Source organism: Oryctolagus cuniculus, chromosome 17 (assembly GCF_051225735.1).
Source record: "Oryctolagus cuniculus isolate XC-2025 breed Fujian yellow rabbit chromosome 17, ASM5122573v1, whole genome shotgun sequence".
Lineage (NCBI taxonomy): Eukaryota > Metazoa > Chordata > Mammalia > Lagomorpha > Leporidae > Oryctolagus > Oryctolagus cuniculus.
The window spans coordinates 10,302,448-10,323,824 of NC_142883.1; the positions used below are offsets into that span (position 1 = coordinate 10,302,448).

At 38.2% G+C, this 21,377-nt stretch overlaps 1 protein-coding gene across 2 annotated transcripts in view; it reads left to right on the top strand.

Annotated features, from left to right (window-relative positions):
- ABCA5 (ATP binding cassette subfamily A member 5) overlaps window positions 1-21,377 on the top strand; it is a 151,137-nt gene that overhangs the window by 3,952 nt on the left and 125,808 nt on the right. The gene's annotated exons all lie outside the window — the stretch shown is intronic.

The window sequence follows — 21,377 nt, forward strand, 5'->3', positions numbered from 1 at the left end:
GTACACAGGAAGTCCCCCCCTGCAACCAAGAAGTTTCAGGTTCAGACATCAATAGTGTCAAGTTTGGGAAACCCTGTTATGCACCTTGCAAAAGTACTAAACATTTTATTTTTAAGCTTCTTTAAAGCTAATGAAAGTTGCTAACATTCAACTCTTTAGACAGGAGAAAAGCACTAGAATCTAAGAGATTGGATTCTAGTCCTGGCTGTAAAAAAGTATAGCTGTGTCTCCTATGGCAAGTCGCTTCACCTTTGTGGACCACTGCAGTTCTGCTGTAAAATAAGGAGAGTCAGAATAAAGCCACTTGGATATCTAGCATTCCATAGCTCTAAACCCAGCTAACATGTCTGATTAAAACCACCAATGACCTACAGGAAGAAAGACCTCCTTTTTTTTTTTATTTTTAGGAAAAAAATTGCTTTGGCTAAACATTTTTTAGTTCAGGAGTGAGAAAGAGTTCCTGATCTTTGCTTCAGCAAGACAACCAATGATAACTAATGCCCATATGGGCATTAGTTCTAGTCCCAGCTGCTCCTCTTCCCATCCAGCTCTCTGCTATGGCCTGGGAAAGCAGTGAGAGATGGCCAGAGTGCTTGGGCCCCTGCACCCATGTGGGAGACTCGGAAGAAGCTCCTGGCTTCAGATTGGCCCAGCTCCGGCTGTTGCAGCCACTTGGGGAGTGAACCAATGAGAGCTGAGGCAAGAAATAATCATGTGACCATTAGACATGGTAGCAACCCTAGTCTATATTTGACTTTATGAATGTTTTCCAAAAGTGTCTGCAGGATGTCGGGAGCAAGGGAAAGTAAGCTGCCAGTGTGAAAGCCAAAATTTCATGTCTAAATAACTACTTTTCTAGATTCTAGGAAATAGTGATGTATATAAAGGTGTATTGTACCCATTGAGATCTACTGGGGAGAACCATGTGATGCATTTATGAGACTGGATGATGAGTTGTGGTTACAAAATAACTTTAAGTGCATTTTTCAGTATGTGAGTGTATTGTAATGCAATGGCTAGCAGAAATTTTAGAAATCCCATTAAAGATGTAGTATAGCTTTCAATGCCTTCCCCCCGAATGGGCACACCTGTACCTGTGACCTTCCCCCGTTTAAGCAAACTAGTTAAAACAGGATTACTTTCCCTACTGAGACATGGGTTCACAGGGCACTACTTTGATGTGTCGGCTCACACTGCTGTTCTCTGACTGCCTTTTTCTGGGTTCCACTTCGTTTTCTAAATTCTACCTTTCTTCTTTCAAGGTTCAAGGTCATCTCTTCCATGAAGATCGCATTCCTAGGTCACATCCTTTTGTGTTGTTAAAGACCATCCTCCCCTTTAAATGCTGAGGACATCTGTTGGTCCATATAAGGCCATGTGCCTGGTCATACTACTTGAGTACAGAGCTTCTGCTAAATGCTCCCTGTGCCTTCCCAACCTTCTCCTTTGAGAAGGCTTCCTTACTTACCTGTATTTGACCCTTGACTCTAAGCTTAGGCAGAGAGAGTTTCATCATTATCATGTGGCCCCAGGTCTCCTACACATCGTGTACAGACTATGTGCTCAACCAATATATTTTTATCTGATGTATGCATAGACTTTTCACCTACCGAATGAATTTATCCAAGATAGGTTGACTATCTATTAGCTTTTCATAGCACTGCTCTTTTCTCAACTCCAGCTGTTGACTCCAGCTTCCTTCCAACAAAGAAGCAGCAGATGATGGCTCCGTTAACTGGATCCCTGCCACCCATACAGGAGGCCTGAATTGAGTTAAAGATCTCATTCTCTCTCTCTCGCTCTGTCTCATACTCTAATAAATAAGTAATAAATGCCAGCATAGAGATTTGCTTGAAAGAGAAATTTTTATTTAATTACGATACCTATTTTAAAAATTTTTGTTTAAAATTTTAAGACTCCTATTAAGATTCTAGATTTTCAAGTTACTGTCAACAAATCTTTATAATTAAAAGTGTCTGATGGAGAAGCCAGTAGACCATCTTGAATCCTCATTGGCTTACATTCTCATTCAATAAAAAAAATAAACTATGAATGTTCAATTTGTCTTAATAAGCTGTACTTTGGAAATTTATATTCATTAAATAAAAGTTAAAAAAAAATTTGTCTTAATAGTTGAGGAGCCATGCAGTGTTCCAGTATGATGCTGTTGCACTTTTTCCCAGTATTATTCATGTTAGCATGAACTGACTGAAGGAAAGATATAGGTTCTAGGAGAGTAGTAATTATTGCAGGTTAGCTTTCACTGGTAACAGGTGTCAGTGTACTTTGTGTAACGTGTTAAAGCACTGGCAAGTAGCGAACTTCTGCATCATTAGATTAAGTCATACAAGGTATAAGAAAGATTTCAAGTTTTGTTAGGTCAGTGGAAAAAATAGTAATAATATCTAATCAAACATTAAATTTTTCCTTTTGGTGTCTTAATAAATCTCTATAGATAGGTATGTGTGTAAAGATACATTTTTGCAAAAATAGATATAAACATATTTACATATATTCACCCATACATTTAGATGCATGTGTATATTCTTCTCTCTCATACTTTTTCCTGGGCTCTGATCCTGCCCTGTCTGACTTTAGAAAATGTGAAGAAAACAGAGCTCTACAAAAAGGCAAATAAAGGATTGTACTCTCTAGTCATATGTGAGTCTCAGTTTACACTTAAACTTGGAACTCCTTTGTTACACACCTAATCAACTCCATATTTAATTAATTACTGGCTTGTATTATTCAGGGTGATGGTACAGGAGTAGCACATTGGCCACTCAGACCCTTTGATATCTCATTTTGCAACTTCTTCCAGAAAGCGTAACTCCAGAATTTCACGTTTGTACTGCTGCTTCTTTTTCAACCTTAAAGACATTAAGAATCTGATTGTGGCTGCCATTTCAGTTGTCAAAGGTAATATGCTACAAAGGGGTTAAGGGTGATTGGTTCATGCCCTGATAATGTGAGGAGTATTGAATGTTTATTAAATTGTAGAGAAAACTGGGAAAATTCATTTAGAGTAAGGATTGTCAAAGTGTAGCCCATGCTCCAAAGCTAGCTGGCTGGCTGTTAATGCAAATAAAGTTTTACTGGAACACAGCAATGCCCATTCTTCATGTATTGCCTATGTGTTTGTACTACAACAGAGTTGAATACTTGCACAGAGTGTCTGGCCTCCGAAGTCTAAGATATTTACTATCTAGACCTTTACAGTGTAAATATGTAGAGCCCTGCTTTACAAATTGATCCAATGTGTACATCCCAGTTACTGATTAATGCATTTCCAAAAATATTCAATTCTTTGGGCATCCCAGTATAGTTTAATTGTCTCTATTACTAAAGTCATAACTCCACGGTTCAACTGTAAAGTTCTTGAAGATGCTCAAATAGGCCCTATTATATATATTATATAATATATTATAGTAGATCCTAATAAACAAAGCAGTGAATGGATAACAGGCCTGTTATAAATATTTCTGCATATATTGATTAAGTTGAGCATTTATCATTAGAGTAATCGATCCTGAAACTGAAAAAAATTCTCACTGTTTCCCTTGAGAACATATGACTTTTCATCTACTTCTCTTTTTATATATACCTTTCAGAAGGTTCAAGTTCTACTATGTTTAAGTACTATGTCCATGTACTTCTAAAAGATGAAAATATGAAATATAGCTTTAAAATGCCAGGTAGAAAAGACATGTGTCACAAATCTGCCTTTTCTTTCAGGGACCAAGAGAAAAAAAAAGGGAAGTGCCCCAACTTATTATATCCCATTTTAAAAAGTAATGAGACTTTGATTAAGACCTATAGTCATGGTAGGTATTGTATGGATTACAAAAATGAACAATGTGATTCCCAGCCTATGAAACTTAAAATCTTGTGGAAAGTGTCAATAACATTTTTGTAACATTTTACAGTTTAGAATCTCTTTCTGTATGTGCCATATCATTTCATCATTACAATAACACTACGAAATGGATTGTTCTGACGTCCCAGTTTATCATCATCATCTCACACTGTTGCTTTTCTTTAACAAGATGGGAAATATGTAACTTAAAACCGTCTCAACTGCAAATGTAAAAACTTCTCTTCTGAATCTTAGTTCCCTGCTTTAATATATTTAATCTAGTTTTAAGCTTGGTAACTTTTCATCAGTGCCCTCGATATGTGTCTTTTTCAAGCTAAGAGAAATCTGGTAACATTTTGCTTCATTTATCCTAGTTGTTAATGAGATAAATTCAGTCATGAGTAAGAAAACCCACAAAAATCTGTGTATATCCTTTATACTCTGTACCTTGGCCAATACACTGTGGCAATTCAATAAATGTTGTACTATTTGAGGATGAGTTAGAAACACTGATATAGGACAAAGTGCTGTGCCCTTCAAGCCTCCTTGATCTGTTTACATTGATATTAATAGATGGTTCTGGGCTTCAGTCACAGACCCGAATGATTCAGGTCAAACTGACCTGCTGCACTTTTTGAAAAAACTGTAAAATATTCTGGGAAATTTTTGTAGGGAGGTGACATATACAAGTTGCAGAAACAATTTAGAAGTTCACAGAATATTAAGTTCTCAGAACTACAGTTATGTGGGAATAATTAGTCAACATAATAAATAAACTTACTTGTAAATTATTCCATTTGGATCACTGTCCAAAGGAACTATTTTATAATTAACAGCATATGGCAGATAAGTAGAATATGATACTAATTTTCCATATTTACTATCTTTTGTACTTGGCAGATTATAATTATATTTGTAGACTAAAGTAAAAAATGGGTCCTATATATTTTTAAACAGTATATGAAGGTACTGAAAAAAGCTCATGGAAAATGAAATTGAAAGATAAGTTTGTTCTGGCACAAAAAAATTTTGAAATTTGTGCTTAGTTTTTTAACTTTCAAATTCACATTTTTCCAGAATCTTTTGAGGACTTCCTTGTGTCACATAACTGAGCAGTGTTTTTTTTAATAAGTTTTTTGTAAACTGTTCGAAAGTAGCTATTTGAAAATATAATACATATTTCATGGCATTTTATAGATTGAGCTTTCTACCATCCATAAAAGTTAAGGTTAACTTCTTCATGGTACAATACTGCATGCTTATTCAGGATTCTGTATCCCACAGTGTAAGGAGTAAAACAGCAGAGACTCTTTGATTCCTGCCTCTGGAATTCTTTGAAGTTTATTCCAGATTCCCTTTCCAGCAGCCTTCCCTTACTGACATACACTTTGGAAATGAAGAGCGTATTTGCTAAAAACAACTGTAGATTTCTACTTTATAGGTCCTTATTTATCCTTTTGTTTCTGTTTTATAAACCTAAATAAATACCAACAGGCATTTATTAAACATTTTTGGGCATGTTTCCAAATCGGATGCTACTATATATAAGGAAACTGTGTGGGGTACGGTAACACCATCTGCCACTGTGAATGAATTTTGAAATGCTTGTGCAAATTTCAAAAAAAAGTAAGAAAGTTTGGATATAATTTTCTTGAACCTGTTTCCATGAAATCCATGATTTAGGATGCTTTTTTTCAACACTCAGATAATCCTTTATGAAAAAAATATGTCTGGCTTTTAACTTTTAATAACTCATTAATATTGTGTAATAGGAGCTTCTAATTGTAGTTATTTAAAGTATTCTATGCAAAATAGTCTTTAAAATATTTATGGCCATCGTAATACTAATTCTTACCCCATCTTAATGAGGTAGTAAAGCAAAGTACTCCCAGCCAGGTTGAACCTAGGGGAGTTGATCTATGTTTGTAATATATGCTTGATTCTTATAGAATCAGGAAAGGAAGGAAGGTACTGCTAATTTTTGGCCCATGTTTTATGCTTCAAGAACTTTGGTAGAGGCCGGCGCCGCAGCTCAATAGGCTAATCCTCCGCCTGCGGCGCCGGCACTCCAGGTTCTAGTCCAGGTCGGGGCGCCGGATTCTGTCCCGGTTGCTCCTCTTCCAGTCCAGCTCTCTGCTGTGGCCCGGGAGTGCAGTGGAGGATGGTCCAAGTGCTTGGGCCCTGCACCCACATGGGAGACCAGGAGAAGCACCTGGCTCCTGCCTTCGGATCAGCGCTGCGCCGGCCGTAGCGGCCACTTGGGGGGTGAACCAACAGAAAAGGAAGACCTTTCTCTCTGTCTCTCTCTTTTACTGTCCACTCTACCTGTCCAAAAAGAAAACAAAAAGAGAGAACTTTAGTAGAGATAGTAAAGCACACCTTGCTTAGGACATTCAACTACTTATTATGCTATATTAAAAAAAAATGGTCACAAAATGTGAACAGAATAAGGCCCCAAATGTAAAATACATTGCTTTATTTATTTATTTTTCTATATTTATAGATCCCTCTTTCTTTACTCATCAATCATATGCTGATTCAGGTTTTAATTTGGTAGGTTTACAGCACTGTTTGAGTGTGCAAGCAGAGCGTACACATTGTCACAATTTTAAATGGCATAGTTTTAGGTGATGTTGACCTAGCAATTATACTAGCATGAAATTCAAGTCATTAACAGTTATTCTGTATTTAAAATTAAGTATCAAGGAAACAAGGATTTTCAAATATGATTAGAACAAACTCAAACTATCTGCATGTTTCCACATAGTAGTACACCTCCCCACCCATGCATATAAGCCCTGTATTCTACACTGATGTTTAGTTATTTCAGGTTCAAGTCTTTATGTAACCAATCACCCATAGAAGAGCATCAGTGACTCTAAAATATAGAATGTTTTGGCTGTTGGTGCTAGTCAAGTGCTTCTCTATATAATATGCTTCATGTTTCATGTTGTGTTTCAGAACATTTTTATAGGAAATCAGGAGATGTTACAGGAAAAAATTATTCTAAGGATGCTTCTCAATTTGTTTTTCTCCCAACCATTTCCATTTAATTGGGGGAAGGAATTCCAGTAAGTAAATGAATGTCCACCCTATTTATTATTCAAGTTTTATATCATTAGAAGAGATAACTATGATGAGTATCCCTTCAAAGCAAGTGTTTTGTGAAGACCAGTTTAGGTTGGAAGAAGTAAAAAAGTTTAGAATGATAGTATTTTGTATTATATTATATTATATCGTATTATGTTATATACAAATATTTCAAGTGAATTAAGTAGATATGGCCAGATGCTTATACAGAAAAATAAGAGTCTCAGATAATTTGGAGTGTATTTGATCTATTTATAACTTTTACCTTAAACACAAAATCAGTATGCAAAAAGTAAAGTAATGAATTTGTGATTTGAAAAAACTCAGGTCTGTTTCATGAAGAAGAGTCATGTGCATGGAGGTCGACAAGCTCTCAGTTACCATAGTTCCACTTACAACCATTGTTTTTGTTTTACTGGTCAGTTTTGGTGGAGGACTTGAGACACCAGCTGATGGGACACCATTCATTGTGATTTAGGCCTCAACTATTTTGAAAAATTATGGGCATTAAACATTCAAGTAAATGTGAATTTTGACCTCCAGTTTTATGTTTCAAAGGCTTTGGTAGAGATAGCAGAATGTCAAATGCCAAGAAAATTTACTCTCGAAAGGGTATACAATATACCTATACAATATTCCATGGAAGAAGATAAATCAGAACAACTCTGGCACTTGTTTTTATGGCTACTTCTGGTTTCTGTTATCTTCTTCCACTGTTTCATATTCATAGGTCTAATTTGACCACGCATAGTATACCCATATAGTTTGGTCACCATCGTGAGAAAACTAAGTCAATGGTTCTGGGGCCAGACTACCTAGGTTGATCTCCTAGCTTCCCAACGAGTAGTTCTATAACCTCCAGCTAAGCAAATCACTTTTCTTACTTGTAAAAAGGTGATGTGACTAGTATGTACCTTGGAAGACAGCTGAAAAGATTAGGTGAATAAATGCGTTTAAAGTGTTAAGAAGAGTGCCTGGCACATATGTGCTCAAAGGTTGTTAGCTACAGAGGCTTTTGACTATTACAAAACTTTCCGATTTTTTTAATTTTTTTTTATTTTTATTTATTTATTTGACAGAGTTATAGACAGTGAGAGAGAGACAGAGAGAAAGGTCTTCCTTCCATTGGTTCACTCCCCAAATGGCCGCTATGGCTGGCACTGTGCCAATCTGAAGCCACGAGCCAGTTGCTTCCTCCTGGTCTCCTATGTGGGTGCAGGGGCCCAAGCACTTGGGCCATCCTCCACTGCCTTCCCAGGCCACAGCAGAGAACTGGACTGGAAGAGGAGCAACTGGGACTAGAACCCGACACCCATATGGGATGCCGGCACTGCAGGCGGAGGATTAACCAAGTGAGCCACAGCGCCAGCCCAAAACTTTCTGATTATTATAAAGCTTCTTGGTCATTATAAAACTTGCAGGCTTTAACTCCTTTCTCTAGAACAAAGGTATTGTGCTTGATTCAGGAGAAAATTAGGATGTAGAAACATGTATCCTACCAAGCGATAAGAAAAAAAAGTTAAGACCAGAGATAAGAAAGCTCTGATGTTAGAAGAATGTCACCAGCAACATGAGGAAAGATGCATAGAAATGCTTAGTCCAATGGAATGGACAGAGAGGAGACTTCTTTTATTGCAGCAAATCAAAACACCGCTGGATGCTTGTTAAGGTGGAATGGAGGCCATCTGGGGAAAACAATTCCATTCCACAGTGTGGAGTGGATTTAAAGGACAGCTGAATAGCTAGGGCACCAATTGTGTAGGCCTTTGGCCAGATCATGTCATAGATTAACAAAGTGAACAGCAGGGGGCGTGGTGGTGATTAATGAACCATGGAAAGAGTTTCAGTGCTCAGGGAATGGCATGATTTTCCTTACTAAAGAAATACACTTATTTTGAAATAATTATTTTGATTAATTCTAGTCATTCACGTGTTTTGGACCTAAATTTTATAAATACTTCCATTTTATTTATTCTAAATATTTCTTATGTTCATTTCTTTTGTTAACTTTTTTCTTGTAATGTTTGCTAATTGTGCTATCTTTTTCTAATTAACTTGTTAATTAGCTGATTAACTCAAATTAATATGTATATTAGGCATATTATCTGGTAAATAATTGGTATGGGCATTAAGTATTCATTGGGAGTATTTTATTATTATTTTTAATGTAGGAACTCTTACTAAATGTTTATTGATTGAGTCTACATTTAAAATAATTGTATAATACCTTTCCAAAATGATTCACGTGGATTGCTTGAATTTGGGCTACAGTAAGAGGAAATAACCAGAATAAAAAGGAACTGCAATAATTTACTTTCCATCATAATAAGTTTAAAAATATATAGACAATAAGTATTCTTTCTTTATGAATGTAAGGAGATATTAAAATGCAAAAACCATTCCGTAAGAATCTGCAGTATTTCAAAAGAACAGAATTATACTGAAGTTGAATGTGTTCTCCAACCGATATATTCTGTTTCTTTCTTGCCATAATATTATGACCATTTCCTCTATTAATTATGTATTCTAAAGCTAAATTTTTGATTTAGCTAAAAACGTATGCATTATAATTTATCTGGATAAATTATTTTAAGAATTTACAATCGTTGCTAGTTTAGACAAAAAGTGAAGAAAATAAAGTATTTTCAACATTGCATGAACAGCAACTGAGATTTATTCAAAGAAAAAAAGGTTTTGCAGCAACAGCTGAGCAAATATCTATCAGTGCACCTTCCAGAAAGTGAATTGTGCCTTGGATCTTAAAAACAGCACTTTAAAAATAAGTCAGGGGGAAATAAAGAACTCAGCAGTGATGCGCCTCTTTGGTAGATGATATTCGTTTATTCTTCAATCAATTCTGGATAGTGCTTTGGAAGCAAAATAACAAGCAATATGAAATCATTTTTCAAGATGCTATATGCATACACTCTGAGTTCTATTTCTGTTTTCATTGGAACAGACAATTTATGGGATGTCCTCATAATACTGCAAGAACAAAGACCAATTTCCCTGAAGGTTATGAGCACTCTTGAATTTTACGAATACAAAAAAATTTATTTTCATGTTGTCACATTTAGATAATGAAATGGGCTAGATTTACAGAGTCTCCCTGATGAGTCTCGGGAAGTATGCCCACCGTGTCTATTAATTTTATTCTGAGATTCAGAAAGTGGATGTGGCTGTTCTTAAGAGGCATTGACAAGTAGTAATTAACAGTGAGTATTGTGGAAGGTAGAGGTCTAAAAGGATTTGGGCATTAGCTTCTGAACGGGAGTATTTATCATCATTGAAAAAAAAGAACTGGTATTGAATTGATCTGTTCATGATCTTCAGTGTAGGTTTCAGATTCCAAACATGAATCTGTGTGTGACTGAAATGAACCACCTGTTTCCTTCAAGTGGAAGTGAGGAAAGGGTCGCATAAGGACAATATAGTCATCCTTCTGGCATGCCATAGCCATTTTGCTTGTTCTGTTTCACTTTGGGAAGATGTGTGGGGTTGAGAGTAAAAATGCCTTCCGTTTGAACCCCTTGAGCCATTCTGCACCCAATCACCTGGTGCCATTCAAGCAGGCAGTAGCAATGTAGGCGATTCCAAAGTTCAAAAGTAGTGCTGGATCTTTGTTCCTTCTGGTTTCCTCTTGACTGTTTACATGGTGTTATTTGCTCTTTAGCTGTCAGGCTGGAGAACTGTGTCTCTCACAACATACGTAGGAGCAGTGTTCATGTTTAAAATGTTCATAGCTGTCTAACAAATAATCACATGTGGAATTCCACGTATTGCAAGAAGCACCACTGTGTTGGGGCTTTCCTTCCATTCATGAGGTGTAACCTGAGTCAACAGGCACCAGTTGGTTACTGTTACTCCATGAACTTCCCCTGAAGTTCCCCCTCCTTGGGGACAGAGTCCTGCCTGAACTCGTTTCTAGCACATTCCACACGCAGGGCAGAGTTCTGCGTGTGGAAACACTCTCCACTTGCCCAGTACCATGTTATGTAATGAATGAAAGTGCTCTCTTGTGCCTGCCTATAAACTATGAGAAGGAAGGGGACAGTGCAAAACTAAGCCTTGACAGAGTTTCTAACTGAAAGAAAACCTTGTACCTTTCCACTATCTAAACAGAAGCAGGCAGGCACTGCTGCCCATTTTACAAAAGTGTGTCACCGTCTTATAAGATCACAGAGGAAGACTGAGACAGAAAAGAACTTGAGTTCATAAACCCTTGTCTACTAGTCCTGACTGCAGAAATTTAGAGCTGGTTTTAAAGTGTTTAATAGTTTGCTTTATTAGCTAACAGTTTGCATGCCACTCTTAGGTTCCAGTTGCCGAGAGACCAGCAGGCTCTTTCAGGTATATTCAACTGTTGGAGCTGTCCCGTGTGATGACTAAAATTGGCTGGAGAAGAAAAGGAGGGGAGAATAAAAATACCAGGACATAACTTGAGACTGAAAGAATGCTTTGGGGTCAGCTAGTGTGAAGTGTCAATTCTAACTTCACAGGTGTCCCAGACAGATGGGGAGGATAAGGATGGATGGAAGCAGAAATCTGACAATCAACTTCTTGAGTCCTGCCACTCATTTTAATGATGTTTTCACTTATTTATTTATTTGTTTAAGTGTGTATTTATTAATTCACTCATTCTCTGGAGGGAAAATAGAGTAAAGATGACACTGAGTCTAGCCATCTTACTTGATGTTCTCATTCATTTTTTAAAAAAAAAAGATTTATTTATTTAAGCCAGCACCGCAGCTTACTAGGCTAATCCTCCTCCTTCGGCGCCGGCACCCCGGGGTTCTAGGCCCGGTTGGGGTGCCGGATTCTGTCCCGGTTGCTTCTCTTCCAGGCCAGCTCTCTGCTGTGGCTCGGGAGGGCAGTGGAGGATGGCCCAAGTGCTTGGGCCCCTGCACCCGCATGGGAGACCAGGAGGAAGCACCTGGCTCCTGGCTTCGGATCAGCACAGCGTGCCGGCTGTAGCGGCCACTTGAGGGGGTGAACCAACAGAAAAGGAAGACCTTTCTCTCTGTCTCTCTCACTGTCTAATTCTGCCTGTCAAAAAAAAAAAAAGATTTATTTATTTATTTGAAAGCCAGAGGTACACAGAGAGGGGAGAGGCAGAGAGAAAGAAGTCTTCCGTCTGCTGGTTCATTCCCCAATTGGCCACAGTGGCCAGAGCTGTGCAGATCCGAAGCCAGGAGCCAGGAGCTTCTTCTGGATCTCCCACGTGGGAGCAGGGGCCCCTTGGGCCATCTTCTACTGCTTTCTCAGGCCATAGCAGAGAGCTGGATTGGAGTGGAGAAGCTGGGACTTGAACCAGTACCCATATGGGATGCTGACACTGCAGATGGCGGCTTTACCTGCTACGCCACAGCGCCGGCCCTGATCTCATTCATCTTAAGAGGTTAACCTATCTACCTTGTGCAGGAAGAATGTTGACTATAAAATCAATCTCAGATAACATTGTTTAGATAGGTGGGCAATGGTGGCAATCGTTGTTCTTAAAGTTGCATTTTAACTTCTTTTTTTATGTACTTTGGAAATTTAAGAGGCCACTAGGCTAAGCTGAGCCTTTGGTAAAGAAACGATGGGCAATGCAGAACAAAACTACAATGAGTTTTCACCACACACCCTCTAAAATGGCCTCATCCAAAAAATAAGAAAGGAGTGTTAGCAAGAATGGAGAGCAATGGGGTCCCTGGAGTGCTGTAGGGAGGAATGTGAAAGCGCATTCCCGTTGTGGAAAATAGTATAGAGGTTCCTCCAAAAGATCCAGCCATCTCACTTCTGGGCATATGCTCAAAAGAATTAGAAACAGGATCTCCAAGAGATATTTGCATACATTTATCCATTGCTGCATTATTCACAGTAGCCAAAATGTGGAAACGATCTAACTGGATGCAAAAGTAAAACGTGGTATGTGCGTGCCATGGAATATTATTCAATCTGGAAAAAGGAGGAAACATTTTTGTGTGCTACAGGATGGATGAAACTTGAGAACATTTTGCTAAGTGAAATAAGCCAGTGTCATCACAAAATAAAGCGATATATACTGACTTTCTATCAAACATCAAAATGATTTTTTAAATTGCTGTGATGCGGGGCCAGCACTGTGGTGTAGCGGGTTAACGCCCTGGCCTGAAGCGCTGGCATCCCATATGGGCGCCAATTTGAGACCTGGCTGCTCCACTTCTGATCCAGCTCTCTGCTGTAGCTTGGGAAAACAGTGGAAGATGGCCCAAGTGCTTGGGCCCCTGCACCCACATAGGAGACCTGGAGGAAGCTCCTGGCTCCTGGCTTCAGATCAGCTTAGCTCCAGCCGTTGCGGCCAAATGGGGAGTGAGTCAGCGGATGGAGGACCTCTCTCTCTCTCTCTCTCTGCCTCTCCTCTCTCTGTATAGCTCTGACTTTCAAATAAATAAATAAATATTTAATAAATAAATAAATTGTTGTAATGACTTAAAAGAGTGTGTTTAGTGAAGGTCTAGTTTTATTATGTGATGACTAGCTCTTGTTACCTAGAATGGACTGCACATATTTTCCAGGACAAAGAGAGACATTTCAGAAATTACAAAGAAATTGGCTCTTTGTACTTCTTATTAAAATATAGACTTCTGATTGAAAAAAAAAAAACTTTCACTTTCCAGTAGACAAACCTGGTATCCAATGTCCAAACAGATTGGAGTAACATGGATAAACTTCATGATAAATGGATATATTGTGTTGGGAAAATTAAATAAATGATAAAAATGAGGAACTGGAAACACAACCATTCAGAAAAGAGTGAAGAAAGACACTAAGAAGATTGGAAACATGTACATAAATCCCTCCATTTCTATGCAAATAAAATATAATTGTTCTCTAAAAAAGATCAAAAAATGACAAATGCTCATGATTCCACTTCTATGAGTTATAAAAAAGTGATCAAACTCTTAGAAACATAAAGGTGATAGGTGGTTTCCAAAAGCTATAAGTAGGAAAAGAGACAAGTTGTTGTTTAGTGGCTATAATTTTGGTTTTGCAAGGTAAAAAACTTCTAGAGACCTATGGTACAACAGTGTGCATTGAGTTAACACTGCATACTGCACATTTAAAAATGGATAAGATAGTAAATTTTGTATTACGAAATTTTACTGCAATTAAGGAAATAAAGGGTAACTGAGGAATGGGTGAGGGTCCCAGGAAAACCCCAGTTGTAATCTTAAGGCTAGTTAGCTCTATAGATTGCTTTAATCTTAACCAATAGTTTGTTCAAGAGTGTATGTCTTTTTTGGTAAATGAGCTTAAAATTTTTGGAAGTAAGCTGGGTAGAAATGATCAATGAATGAAAAAGAAGTGTAATAATTTATCTCTTCAATTGCACTAATCTTCATCTCAATTCATTTCAATATAGCTGGCCTTTTCTTTGCTGGTTCTAGGGCAGGGTTTCTCAGCCTCAGTGCTGTTGTCATTTTATGCCAGATAATTCTATGTTTGGGGGACTGTCTTTTGAACCTCTGACCTCTCCAGCCTTTACCCACTGGATACCAGAAGCAGTTCCCCAGCTGTGACAATCAAAAATGTGTTCAGATATTGCCAAATGGTCCCTTGGAGACATAGCGACCCAAGGCAGATAACCACAACCCTAAAGTGAAAAAGTTTTCTAAGATAGTCCCAGTTTACATGTGTTTTCCCAAGTGTGGAGCATCCCTTTTTATTCCCAACAGTGTGATGATTTGGACAATGAATTACATGGGCACCTAACCTATCTCAGTTAATAGCAACTCCATGTTTCCAGCTGCTCATGCTAACACTCACAAGACATTCATAACTCCTCTCTTTCCTTATGTTCCCAATTAACCATTAGAGAATTGTATTGAAATTACCTTCATGCACTTGTTTCCACAATGAATGGCAATACACTGGTCCATGGTACCTCTTTTCTTACCCCCCAAAATACGTCGTTCAGACTTTTCTGGATCAGCTACCAAAATTATTATGGTTAATTAGCCAGTCAGATCACACCACTCCTCAGCTCAGATCCTCCCAATGTCTCCCTGTGCACTCAAAGAAAAAGCCCAAGTCAGAGCCATGTCCTCAAAGTGGCCTTGCAGGACCGCTGTTCAGCCTCTTGGACCTCTTTGCTGTGCATTGAAAACCCAGCAAGCTCCTGCTGTAAGGCTTTCCTCTGTCAATTCCTTCTGCCTACATCCTCTCCCAGCTCCAATACATTCATACAGTAGTGAAATCTTTTTCTAAAGTCAACTTCACAGTGAGGCTTTCTCTGACCGCTCTTTATCTTTAGTTTACTCTTTGTCATAACCCTATCATTATCTGACATACTAAAATGTTACCCACTTATTGATTTTCTCACTTGTTTATTTATTGTGTGTCTCTCAATTATTATGCAAACTCCTTGAGGGCAAGGTTTTTCTCTGTTGTGCTCACTGTCATAAACTTAGCACTTAGAGCAGTTTTTTAGCAAACACATAGTAGAGACTTGGTAACTATTTATGGAAGGAATGCAATAATGAATTTCTTGAATAATTGCTTTCTTCTCCACATCAAGGTAGACCTCAACAATACAAAAGTGAATACACTGTGGTCCTTGCCTTCAAGGATATTATGATCTAGTCAAGGACACAAATATGGAAATAAGTAATCACAGTAAAGAGAGTTGCATGAGATAAAAAGGAAAAACACGGCTGAAGTATAGTGGAATAGAAAAGATTTGTGAAGCTCAAAGGATTGCAGTGCACTGAGAAAGTGGAGGTTGTAAAGGGATGCTACTTGAAGTGTACTCTCTTGCTTCCCTGTTCCAGTTTATTATCTGCACAGCTTCTGCAATGCACATTATAGTACAGGTGCAACGTAAAGCTGTGTTCTGTGACTCTTCATCCTATGCTCGTACACCTGCAGTGTGGAATTCAAACTCTTCAACAGTAGGTGAAGCCCATTATAATATGGTTTCCTTTCCAGACTTTTCCACTGTCATTCTTCTCCAATGAGCCTTTCTGCCTAAATAGATTGGTAGGAACAAGATGTGTTCTGAACCCTTTGAGTTTTTCATTATTCCTGGAATTCTCTCAGCCATTATCTCTTTAAATATTGCCTCTATTTCCTTTCTCCTTTCCTGCTATAATTGATTAAGCTTAGGTTAGATTTCTCCACATCTCTTAAGCTCTCTTCTATATTTTTCCTCTCTGTACTGAAATTCTGACTAATTACTTCAATCTTCCCATAAACAATTCTTCAACTTTATTTTATGTTTCCTAACATATCCCTTAAGCTTTTAATTGGCTTATTTTTCAAATCTGCATAGTCACTCCTAGTTTCCTGCTGCCTCAAGTATTTCCAAGTTTTTGCATTTATTCCTTTGTCATATATTCCTTATGATCTTTTGGATATTTGCTTGATAATCTGTATCTGGTGATTTGTGGTGCTGTTTTTGTTGTCTCTTGTTTCCTTTGGCTGTTATTCGTGTTGTCTCCATACCTTGTGTCTCAGTTGTTATGGATGGAGTGCTGGTCATTGTCCTTGAAATACTTTGGGGAAGTTCTGCATGCTTCTCAAGAGGGTGGCCATGAATTGGAGACCACCTCAAACCGAGTCCAGGACTTGGGATTCCGTGGCCCATCTCAGCTGTGTATAGCCAGGGGTAGATCCACTCGTCTGTGGCCCTATTTTATCAAGGATAGAAGGTTTATCCCCCATCCCATTTTCTTCCACACCCAGGCAAGCTGTAAGATAAAGAAACCATGAAATTGATGTGCTAAGGAGATAAATTGTAGTTTCTCTTTACCCAGAGATTATATTCTCTGGGGAGTCCCAGCTAATAAAGGAAGGGAAAATTCTCTGTAAAGCCCTCCAGTTTAAATGTGCTTTGTTCCTTGACTTCTTCTTCTCCATGACTCTACTTAAAGCCATGGAACCAAAGCCCAAGTATAAAGAATCAGCAAATGACGTTATGAGGTGAAAAAAAGAGGAAAAGTCTTTGATGCTCTGACGTAAATACTGGCTAAATTTTTAAAAGATTTATCTATTTATTTGAAAAGCAATGTTGGAGTGACAGAGAAGGGGGGTAGGAAAGAGAGAGAGAGAAAGAGAGAGAGAGAGAAACAGAGAAAGAGAGAGCCTCCATCCACTTATTCACTCCCCAAATGGTGCAATAGCCAGGGCTGAGCCAAGCCAGAGCCAGGAGCCAGGATTCCGGGTCTCCCAGGTATTTGGCGGGGCCCAAGTACTTGGACCAAATTCCACTCTTTTTCCAGGTTCATTATTAGGGAGCTAGATAGGAAATGGAGTAGTCAGGTATAGAATTGGTATCCATATGGGATTCTAGCATTACAGGCAGTGACTTAACCCATTGTACCACAACATTGACCCAATCCTGACTAAATTTTTTTTAATAAAGAATACATAAAAATCCAAAGAAGAAAAAAACCAACTTTATTTTTGCTACGTATAGTTCACTGTTATTTACATCTCATCATGCTTGTTTTGCTAATTTTTTGTTTTTTGGTAATTTTTGCATGCCTTCTTGGAGTAATTTAGACAAGGAAGAAGTGTAAATACATGAGCACTTAAAAATTATTTATTTATTTCAATTTTATTTGAAAGACACAGAGAGAGAGAATAGATAAGAGATCTTCCAAGTCCTGATTCACTTCACAAATGACTACAACATCCAGGCATAGGCTAGGCTAAATCCAGGAGCCTGGAATTTCATCTGAGTTTTCCGTGCGGTCCAGGGACTCAAGTACTTGAGCTATCTCTGCTGCCTCCCAGGATGTGAATTAGCAGGAAGCTGTAATCAGAAGCACAGTAGCTTGGACTCGAACCAGGCACTCTGATGTGGAATGTGGGCATCCTAGGTGGCATCTTAACTGCTGTATCAAATGCCTACCCTGGGACATGAACATGTAAGTACATGTGTTGTCCAATACTTTGTTACAGATAACAAAATACAGCTAGGGAGTAGGAACATGTTCTAGTGTTCTACAACACAGTAAGTGACTATACTTTACAACATTTTGTTATATACTTTATAAAGAGCTAGAGGAAAGAAATTCAGATTTCCAACACAAATAAATGATAAATGTTTAAGACATGGAAATGATAACTACCCTGGTATGCTCATTGCACATTGTATACAAGTATCAAATTATCATACACTATCACACAAATATGTACAATTATTAGGGATCAATTAAAATTTTTAAATCATGCTAAATACCACTTCAGTGCAGGTGAACAGATGGAAGATTAGTGATGGGTGGATAGAGAACAAGATAAAAATGCTATTGTAAAAATGGTAAGTATAAATACTATTGTCATTAAAAATTTTCTTGAATTTGCTACAAGAAAAATAAAAGGAAGTGAAATTGAAGAGACTGTTGAACTCAACACATCTCTTCATCATAGGAGAACTCATTTTCTGGAATATCTATGATTATATTTTTTAAAGCACAAGTGTAAACATTAAAAGTGTTTAAGATGATGGAATCATGCTTTAAAAAAAAAAAACACAACATCCTTCAGCTTTATATGGTATTTGTAGGCTATGTTTCATGAAAGACTGGAATATTCTTCATCCCATCTTCTCTGTCATAAGATATATCATTCTTATACCATAAAATTCACAGTCATTTCTTTGACTACCATTCTCATGGCTGTTTTTCTGTTTGTTCAGTTGGATTTGTAGTTAGCTCTGTACTTTCACTTATTGCTTCTTTGTTCCTGAACTCTTTTTTGAGACATCTAATATTGTTGTCAAGAATTCAGAAGGGCTGATTCCTAAGTAATTTCTTGCTTGAGAATGCGACCTGTAAATAGAATGACATGGTAATTGCGATATAATATTCCTGGCAACACCTTCTTTTTGTAAGAGCTTTGTAGCTCACTAAAATCTCAAACTTCACTGCTTCACTGGAAATACCTGGGGACTTGTTAAAAATGTGGGTCCGCAGGTCTGTTCTTGGGCCCGAGATTCTGCATTTTTAACAAGTTCCCAGGTCGTGCTCATGCTACCTTCCTGCAGACCAAGGATTGCGTAGCATGTTTATGGACCTTGCTTCGTTATCTTTGGACCTTGAATGCTGCTATAAAGAAATCTAACACCAGCTTTCTGTCTCCCCTCCTGGAAGCAATTTGCTTTGTCTGCCTGGGTGCCTGAAGATTCCCTCTGTCATTAAGATTTAATCATCATAGTGGATTTGACCATTTTCTATCAGATTTTTCTGAGAAATTGTGCTCTTTTAAATTTAAATACATTTTTTCTTTCTTTCAGGATACTCTCTTGTTTCAAATACAACTTCTATACCATCTAAGGGGTTTCTATGTCAGGGGAAGAAATTCTTTTTAGGGGAAGGTGCTGTGGTGCAATGGGTAAAGCCACAGTCTGCACAGCGCCAGCATCCCATGTGGGCACAGGTTCCAGTCCAGTCTACTCCATGTCCAATCCAGCTCTCTGCTAATGTGCCTGGGAAAGCAGCAGGGGATGGCTCAAGTGCTTGGGCCCCTGCACCCATGTGGGAGACTCAGAAGAAGCTCCTGGATCCTGGTTTCAGATCAGCCCAGCTCCAGCCATTGTGGCCATTTGAGGAGAGAACCAGTGGATTGGAGATCTCTCTCTCTCTCTCTCTCTCTCTCTCTTGCCTCTCTCTCTCTCTCCATAGTGCTACCTTTCAAATAAATCTTTAAAACAAGAAGAAACTATTTTTATGTAATTATCTTGGTCTGTGTTCTGAATCACCTAGCTTTATTTATTGCTTTGTTTTCTTTGTGTTTTTACATGCATTCACTCTGATTATCCAAAGTTTTTCCTGTATTTCAATAATTCAGTTCTCTATACTATCTGTTGTGTGCTACTTCTGATTTTTTAAATTTAGTTCAATAGTCGTGTTTTAGACCTTGTGATGTTTTTCTTAGGGTAATATTATCCCTTTCTATTCCATTCTTGATCTGTGCTCTCCTCTGTGATTGCTCCTAGCCTCTCACATGCTGGAGTCCTTCTTCCCTCCTGGGAATATTTGCATAGTTACCAAGCTACCTCCAAGACTTGAGTGGTTCTGTCTAGACCTCACGTTTGCTCAGATGTAATGCACATGACTTCTTGAATGGTTTTGCATAATGCATGACATCTGTTCATCCACTCTTTGTATCATTTCTCTCAATTCAGAGTTGGCCTTGGAATGTTTTTATCCATCAGAGAGAGTGAATCTCATTGTTTGTTTCTCTATCACACCCCCTCATTCCCAACAATAGTTTGTACTAATCCTCAGTCCAAAGAGAGAAAACAGGAGTGCACCAATCCAGTTTGATTGTCTCTAATTTTGGAGGAGGATTTTTTTTTTCAATATATATTTTGGCAGTAGGAAAGTGGGCTGGAGATGCATAGGAACAGGGCTTAGATTCCTCTCTAAAAATTCTTCCATTTGTTTCTTTGCTGGTCCTTTCACTGATTGAGGTTGCTGATGCTCTTTCTTCTGATGATACTGTTGAAGTTTAAGTCAGATCACATCATTTTGTTGTTTAAAATTCTCCAGTGGTTCCACCATCTCTTAGTGTGTCACCCAGAGACCTTCTACTGTGTCACTGAGCCCATGGGAATCTGCCACTATCCTTACCCCGTTGCCTCCCTGATCTTTTCCACTTCTCTTATCCTTAGTCATTCTTGTGAAGCTAACTGGAAGATTCTCCCTTCTCCACTCATCCACCCTGAGACCTTAGGGTTAACTTCTCTTTTGTCTTTGCTTAAACATCACCTCTGACCTTCTCAGACCCAGCTCCTTAAATCTGCAGCCCTCAACCCTTTCCCTGCTGGTCTTCATTTTTCTCATAGCATCTATCACTCTCTAATACACCATTTTTGCTTGTTCATCTTACTTCCTCTCTGCCTATCTTGTTCTGATACTTGCTGTCTGGCAAGGTGGCATTATAAGGGTAGTGAATTTTCCGGTTAAAACAGTCCCTGACAGTATTTAATAAATGGTGATTCAAGTTTGCTTATTTTTGAGGGAAGAAATTCTCAGAGAATCAAAGGATGCTTCTGTGGGCTCATTCGTCCTTCCTATTTAATCTTCTACAACAACCTATTTAAAGCATTTTGATGAAGACTGGCTTTGCTTCCTGGAAATCTGTCACAGTGTATTATAAGCTTGTAATCAGAAATCTTTTCTATTTATCCAAGCTAGATTCTTAACCCTAGCAAGCTCAGGTTTCAGTAGGGTAAAATAGAAATACTTGCATAAAGACAGTCTCCTTCACTTTTTTAATAAATGAATATTTGAGAACTTTTAAGATTTTTTAAAAATATTTATTTATTTATTTGACGGGCAGAGTTACAGAGAGACAGAGAGAGAGAGAGACACACAGAGAGAAAGTCTTCCATCTGCTGGTTTTCTCCCCAGAAGGCCACAATGACTGGGGCTGGGTGGATCAGAAGCCAGAAGCCAGG